This window comes from Pteronotus mesoamericanus, unplaced genomic scaffold (genome assembly GCF_021234165.1).
Source record: "Pteronotus mesoamericanus isolate MK-2021 breed Mesoamerican mustached bat unplaced genomic scaffold, CSHL_Meso_final scaffold_31, whole genome shotgun sequence".
NCBI lineage: Eukaryota > Metazoa > Chordata > Mammalia > Chiroptera > Mormoopidae > Pteronotus > Pteronotus mesoamericanus.
The window spans coordinates 27,461,734-27,470,203 of NW_026555312.1; the positions used below are offsets into that span (position 1 = coordinate 27,461,734).

Sequence of the window (8,470 nt, forward strand, 5' to 3'; positions counted from 1 at the left end):
CAATTAATACAAGCTGTTCCCCTTTTCTCGGCTTTTATTCAACTAGAAACTTCTGAACAAAATTAAGAGAACTGTAAAACTTTTAACTGCTATTGCATAGTACTGCCTACTCTGGCAGACAGTTTCAACAGAGTCTGGCCTCATTGTCTCAGGCAATCCTGTTACAGGCTGGCAAAACTCTCCAGGACTAGCCTCAGTTCCTCTTCCCTTTTGCCAGGGTGAGTATAATGTATCTCATTATATTTTAAATTTGTATTGAACATCTTTTTATACATTTATAAGCTACATGTTTCCCCCCTTTTAAAGTGTTTATTCAAATCGTTTGCCTGTTTCTTTCTTTCTTTTTTTTAATAAAAAGTTTCAGACTTCATTAAATAAAAAGGAGGTAGAAGACAGATAACGGAAGAGGCCAGAGACAACTCCTTCCAGCTACACATTTACCAACATGCAAATACAGATACAACCGAGTAAATGACAGGGTGATTCAAGGGACAGACTGAAGGGCTGAGGGTGGCAGGACCCTCTGAGAGTGGGCCTGGACCCAAAGGAGGCCTGAGATGTGAGCCAGGGCAGTCGTTCTGAGGGATTTTATTTGAGCAGCTTGGAGATAAGGTCCTGGACTCCCATAGGCACAGAATGGGGGGATCTTCAGGTCCACCTTGAGGATGTGCAGATAAGTTTCATTGTGTGAAGCACTCTCAAAGGGTGGGTTTCCCACAACCAGCCCGTAGCAGAGTACTGTGATGCACCAAAGATCCACCTTCTCGTTGTGCATGTGCCCCCTCAATCATCTCTGAGGGCAGGTAGTTCAGGGTGCCACACCTTGTCTTCCTCCTCAGGGAGGGGGCATGTACAGACCAGCCAATGTCAGCAATCTTCAGCCCTCCCTGGAGCCCCAAAAGCAGATTCTCTTGGCTTTATGTCTCTCTTAATCACCTTCCTCCTGTGGCAGTATATCAATGCATTTACCAGTTCCTCCATGATTGTGGCTGTTCACTGCTCATTGAAAGTGCGGCTCTTCTGCAGCTCCTTGTGGAACTCTCGCAAGGGGCATACTCCAGAATCAAGCAGATCCTTTGATGGTCACAGAAATAGTTCTAGAGACACAAGATGTTGGGATGCTACAAATGGGCCTGGATTTCATCCTCCCTGAGAAGCTGGTGCTCCACACCCTCCTTCCTCTATCTGAGACTTGAAGAGGACCTTAATACCAGAGCACCACTCAACCAGCTCCACAAATGATAAGCCCAAAAGGCAGACTCAGCAGGCACCGGATCCCCACGAAAGCAAACACGGCCCTGTCAGGCCAGCCTTTGCACACCAGTTCATCTACTGTAGTCATGGCCATACCTCAGAGCCAGTTAGCCTGAGGGTCAATCCTTCCAACAGATATGCCAATACCAATCAAGGCTCAACTAAAACAACAAGGTACACACAACCTATGCAAGGGACTCCTCGGAAGCCCCTGGATCAGGTGAGCACAGAGACTGCATTACTGGGCTCCATAGGACACCGTCTACATGAGGTGTCCCTGCCAAGATTGACAGACATAACATATCTACCTAATTCATAAAAACAAACACAACGAGTCAGCCAAAACTAAGAGACAAATAAACATGTCCCAAATGAAGACCAGGATAAAACTCAATAAAAAGTACTAAACAAAATGAAGACAAGCAATCTACCAGACTCAGAGTTCAAAACACTTTATTAGACTGACCTTAATGAACTTAAAGGAAGAGTGAATAAACTCAGTAAGTACCTCAACAAACAGAAAACATAAAAATAGAGATAAAAACCTGAAAAAGAATCAGTCAGAAATGAAGGGTACAATGACTGAGATAAAGAATATATTACAGGAAATCAATACTAGCTTAGACAAAGTGGAGTACCAAATCATCAAAAACAAGGAAGCAGAAAACATGCAATCAGAACAGCAAAAAACAATTAAATGAGGATAGTTTAAGGGACCTTTGGGACAACATCAAGTGAGTTTTACATTATAGGGGGACCAGAAAAATAAAGAGAGAGAAAGCAGGGATTGAACATTTATTTGAAGAAACAATGACAGAAATCTCTCCTAACCTGTCAAAAAAAAAAATAGGCATACATGTTCTAGAAATACAGAAAGATCCAAATAAGATGAAGACAAAGAGATCCACAATAAGGGACATTATAATTAAAATGGCAAGGGTTAAAGTCAAAAAGAGAATCTTAAAGCAGCAAGAGAAAAGAAGTTAGTTATCTCCAAGGTAACTTGTTTTCTCAGCAGAAACTTTTCAGACCAGAAGGCATTGGCACAAAATATTCAAAGAGATGAAAAGCAAAGACCTACAACCAAGATTATTTTGTTCAGCAAGACTATCACTTAGAATTGTAAGAAAATATTACAAAGGATCATAAGGAAATATCACAAACAACTATATGCCAATAAACTGGACAATCTAAAAGAAGTGGATAAATTCCTGGAAACATACAGTCTCCTAAGACTGAATCAAGGAGAAACAGAAAATCTGAACAAACATATTACAAACAAAATAATCAAAGCAGTAATCAAAAAGCTCTCAACAAACGAAAGTCCTAGACTGGATGACTTCACAGGTAAATTTTACCAAACATTCAAAGGAGAATTAACATCCTTAATTTGTCCAAGACACCCAAAGCAATCTATAGATTGAATGCAACCTCTATCAAAATACCACTGGCATTATTTTTAAACATAGCTGGAACAAATAATCCTAAAATTTATCTGTAACTACAAAAGACTTTGAATAGCCAAAGCAATCTTGAAAAAGAAGAACAAAGTTTGAGGTACTATGCTCATTAACTGATATCAAACTTGAGTACAAAGCTATAGTAATCAAAACAGCATGGTACCGCTGGGAAAAAAGACACATAGATTAATGAAACAGAATAGAGAAACCAGAAATAAGCCCACACCTGTATGGTCAATTAATTTATGGTAAAGAGGGAAAGAATATACAGTGGCATACAGTCTGTTCAATAAATTGTGTTGGGAAAACTGGACGGACACCTACAAAAGAATGAAAATGTATCCACGTTTTTACACCATATACAAGAATAAACTCAAAATAGACAAAAGACTTAAATGTAAGACTTGAAAACATAAAACTCTTAGAAAAAATAGGCAATAAGTTTGTGACATTGTTCTTAGTAATATATACATTTATTACATTTTTACATATATTATATATATATTACTAAGGGGGGAGAAAGAGAGAGAGAGAATATGTTTCCTGGGGCAAGGTAAACAAACAAAAAAAATAGACAGAGGGGACTATTTACATTGAACTACAGAGATTTTGTACAAAAAGGAAACCATTGCCAAAACAAAAAGACAACCTACTAAAATCGGAGAAGATGAATCAACAATGATATATCTGATAAGAGGTTAATATACAAATATATAAAGACTCACACAACTTAACACCAAAAAGCCCCCCCAAACAATCCAATTTAAAAATGGGTAGAGGGCCTGAATAGACATTTCTCCAAAGGGGACATACACAGGGCTCAGAGACATATGAAAAGATGCTCAACCTCACTAATCATCAGAGAAATGTAAATTAAAACCACAATGAGATACCATCTCACATCTGTTGGAATGGTTATCATCAGTAAATCAACAAACAACAAGTGCTGGTGAGGATGTGGGGGAAAAGGGAACCTTTGTTTGCTGTTAGGGGGATTGTAAACTGGTGCAGTCACTATGGAAAATGGTATGGAAGTACCTAAAACATTTAAAAGTAGAACTACCCTATGATCTAGCAATTCCATTTTTAGGTATTTACCTGAAGTGACCCAAAACTCTAATTCAAAAGACATATGCACCTCTATGTTAATTGTAGTAGTATTTACAATAGCCAAGATGTGGAAACAATGGATAATTGCCAGATGGGAAGGGGCTTGAGCAGATGGGTAAAAAGGGGATGGGATTAAGAACAAGTTGTTAGTTACAATATACTCATAGGGATGTAAAGTACAGCATATGGAATAAGTCAGTAATATTATAATAACTGAATAACTGTTAAATGGGTACCAGACTTACCGAGGTGATCAATTCATAAGGTACATAAATGTATAATATGTTGCACACCTAAAACTAATTTAATATTATGTTAAGTGTAATTAAAAAATATAAAAAATAAATAAATCAACTCTAAAAAATCACATAGAGAAAAACAGTTATCTTTATAATATTGAGTTCCACTCAATGAACATGACATATTCTATTATTCACTTAGTTTTTTAAAGAATTTCTCTTAATAATGTTTAATTTTTTTCTGTATAGGAATTTTGAATATGTTTTGTTACATACAGGGTCCAGTAGAAGTAAGGCTCGAGTGCTGTTGGTAGGGTAACGTGAATGTCTCACACGAGATGGACAGCAATTTGAACATTTCACCTAAAATATCATATGGTACGTGAGTGTGATATTTTTGTTATAGAATTGCATGCTTATGATTTTGTAATAAAAGATTTTGTAATAAAAAAGGGGTATTATTTGTACCAGACCCCTCTATATTTCCATTACTTGATTTTTTATCCTATTTCAAGTGGTGTCTTTTTTAAAATTTCAATTTCTGTTTGCTGGTAGTCAATAGAAAAACTGATATTTAGTCATTACCTTGCTAAACATGTATATTAAATCTAAGTATAGAGCTGAATAAAATTATTAGTGCACTTACCATAGTGGCCACACATAGAATGTTGCCATTATTAGGTTGACAACATCTTTTCTTCTGGTGCACACAAAGTATTTACAAAACTTGACTACATTTGGAGCCATTAATCAAGTCTCACAGCATGTCTGAACACTGAATAATATAGCAACCATGTTCTCTAACCACAATACAATTAACCTGCAGGCCAATAACACAGACAATTAGTTCCCAAACACCTATTGGTTCCTGCCTGGTATTTTCTCTTTATCATGGGTTTTATAAATTTAGCTGTGGATCTTAGACAAATCAATACTGCATCTTCTTTTTTTAAGTAAGTCAGATGCACTTTTTAAAAAGACTTTATTTATTTATTTTTAGAGAGAGGAAGGGAGGGAGAGAGGGAGAGAAACACCAATGTGTGGTTGCCTCTTGTGTGCCCCATCCTGGGGACCTGTCCTGCAACCCAGGCATGTGCCCTGACTGGGAATCAAACCAGCAACTCTTTGGTTCGCAGGCTGGCACTCAATCCACTGAGCCACACCAGGCAGGGCTAATGCTGCATCTTGTTTATTCTGCACCTTGAACTAGTGATTGATGTGAGAGTTGATGGGAAAGAATTTGCGCACAAACAACTGAGCACAGTTGGGTGGTAGGTATGCTAGATATTATGAAGAGCCCCAACTACCTTCAAGCTTATTAATCTCATTGGGTGTGTGTGGAAGGAGGAGAGACAGGAAATAAAATAATCACTAATGTTTAACACTCTTTTGTTGCTACTATTTAAAAATTACAGAAAAGTACATAAATTATGTATGCAACTCAATGCATTATCACAAAATTAATACGCTTGCGTAACTACGCATGTGAAGAAATGGCACGTTATCAGTACCCCAGAAGTTGCTCCTATTGCTGCTCCCACTCACAACTCCTGTGTTAAAAATGGACCCGGGATTTGTTCTAATCAGGTATAGTAAGACATCTGACATGGAAATGATTGTCACAAAAGAATTTAAATTCATAGATGCTTAAAAATAGGAGGCATTTGACACCACACCACATAGGACCTGGGAAGCACCCAGAGCAGCCAGGGGGCAAGAAGGGAAGAAGGAAGAGCATGGCCCAGAGTTTTTACAGGGATTCATGCAGGAAGGAATGGGCAAGGCAGGGTACGGACACCAAGTTTAGACTAGATAGGTTAAGTAATTTTTGTGTGCTGTACTATACAAGTGGTCTCCTGTCTGGTACCTGGTTCTGAGGTAGTTTAGAACATGGGGAATATTGGCTTGGCATGTAAGAGTTTGATAAAGTAAGTATTTGAGAGTGTGGTCACTGAATTTACATCAAAGGTACACTCACAGGGGCTCAGGGAGTCATTTGCTACCTCAAGGAATTAGTGCTGGAAGAAGCAGTCTCTCCAACATCGAGAATACAGAAAATAAGGAAATACGGCCAATACAATCCCCTTGACCTCAAACACCCTGGAGTAGTTCTGCCTGTTTTTGAACTTTCTATAACCAGAAACACGCAGTTCTTTTGTGCCTGTGTTCTTTTATTAAACAGTGTATTTATGAGATTCAGCCATATTGTTCTGTATCGCTGTTGTTTGTTCATTCCTCTTATTGTATATTATTGTTTTATTTATCTGTTCTTCTGCTGATGGGCATTTATGTAGTTTCTAATGTGGGTATAATTCAAATCATGTTGCTATTCTTGTACATGTCACCAGGTGCACATGTGCACACACATTTTTGTTGAAAAAAATCTCCCCAGGTGTGAAATTCCTGGATGGTAGCTTGGGTATGCGTGTGCTCAAGTTTAGTAGATACACCAAACATTGTACCAGACCGCTGTGCCATCATGAGTGTGTAAGTATCTCTGACCTTTGATTGTGGTCATTTACTTATTCATTTTTATTTTTAAATTCTTATCTGAGGACATGTTGAGTTTTTTAGAGACAAAAGGGGGGAGAGTGAGAGAGCAAGAGAGAGAGAGGGGAAGGGGTGGGGAGTGAGAGGGAGAGAGAGAGAGAGTGGGGGCGGAGAGAGAGAAACACATTGACTGCTTGCCTCCCACACACACCTCCACTGGGGATGGAAACTGCCACTTAAGTGGGTGCCCTGATCAGTATTGAGCCCACAGCTTTTTGTGCACGGATGACACTCCAACCAATTTAGCCACCTGGCCAGGGCTGCCCATTTATATTTTAAAGCCACAAGCGGCACACTCCAATATTACTTGTCAGAAAAGCTACTTTGCCTCAAACTTGGACAGTAAATGTATTTATTGATAGATGTATAAAGATCAGTTTTGTTTGAATGTTATACAGTGTATGTATTGATTTAGAAAATGGCTTCATTTTATATTTAACCCACATTGCTAACTCCAGGTAAACACAAATACAAAATGTCAGGAGAAAAAACAAAATTCAAAATGGTAGTTTCTGTATGTGTCTCAGATTTTAATTTTAACAACTTCTCAGTGCAGCCTCTCATTCTTGACTTTCTCACACTGACCTCTTTGTAGAAGTTAGTAAATTGTTCTCTAGTTCTATGAGAAATGGTGGAGAGGTTACCAGATTTGCTCAAACCACTTGAATTTAGCAATGAGTGGCTTTCAATAAATGTTGGTTTCTTTATTTAATAAACTATGAAACACTCTAAAATCTCAGTAATTAAACTCTCTTAAAAACACTGTGCAAAGTGTTTTTATCATTCATTATTAAATCTTCCTTGACCTTTTTCATTACAAAAATTCTCAGAGTAAAAAAAGATAAAAATCTACAAACCCATTCACACTATATTGTCCATACTAAAAAAATAAAAATAAAAAAGGATTTTTCTTTCTTGCTGTTTTGTGTTGAGATTTGCGAGAAAACAGGGAAGAAGTTTCATAAATGCAGAATTATTTCAGACCCTCAAGCACTATAAATTTTGGTGAAATTACATAACCAGGCATTTAAAGGGAGAAACAAACCCCCCACAGAAATAGTGTTGTAGCCACCAACTCTGAGGAGAGTTGTGGGGGTGAATTTATTTTGGTTTCTAAAGATACTGACATCAACATTGTTGTTTGGAACTGGGAAACCTGAGAAAGAAGATACTTACCAAGAAGGATTCCTAGTGGCTAACTGGACTCAAATTTAAAAAACAGAGGCTTGCAGCCATTACAGCACAGGGGTCTCACAAAAACGTCACTTAAAGGAGAAACCTGCACTGAACTACCTGCCTCCCACACCGAACTGTGTGCCTGCACTGTGTTCCGCTTCTCTGAGCCAACTCTTAGAAAGAAGTTCCTGGAATAGTTTTTCAACCGATAGGACTAAGATCTTCCCCATACAATTAGAGCTGTGTAACCGTATTTCCTATCAACATCGTCACCAACCAATCAGAGCAGCTCCATTCTGACCAATCAAGACAGTGATTTTTGGGCCAATTAAACTGAGAATTTGGAGTCCTTCTTTGGGTGAGGGGTGGGGACTTATCTCTGCGTAAGTCAGCTTTTTTTCTAGGCCTGGGAGCACACTTTTCCTTTCCAACTAAGGTTGCCTTTCCCAGAGAAACAGGAAGACTAGCAATGCAGCCGCCGGTGAAGCAGAGCAGAGCAGAGTGGGCAATCGGAGAGCGCCACCTTGCGGCCATGCTGCTTTATAACTGAGCTGTAACGCAGCTGTTCCACCGCCCTGCTGTTCTCTCAGCGGTGCTATATTAAAGTTTCTTGTGTTACCACACCCCAAACTGGGGATTTCTCTGGTAACTGAATTGAGGCTAATGACCATTGGTTGACGA

General features: G+C 38.6%; 1 pseudogene; it reads right to left on the reverse strand.

Annotated features, from left to right (window-relative positions):
• Positions 1-484: 484 nt before the first annotated feature.
• LOC129085583 (aurora kinase B-like) lies at positions 485-1,015 on the reverse strand (annotated as a pseudogene).
• Positions 1,016-8,470: the final 7,455 nt, after the last annotated feature.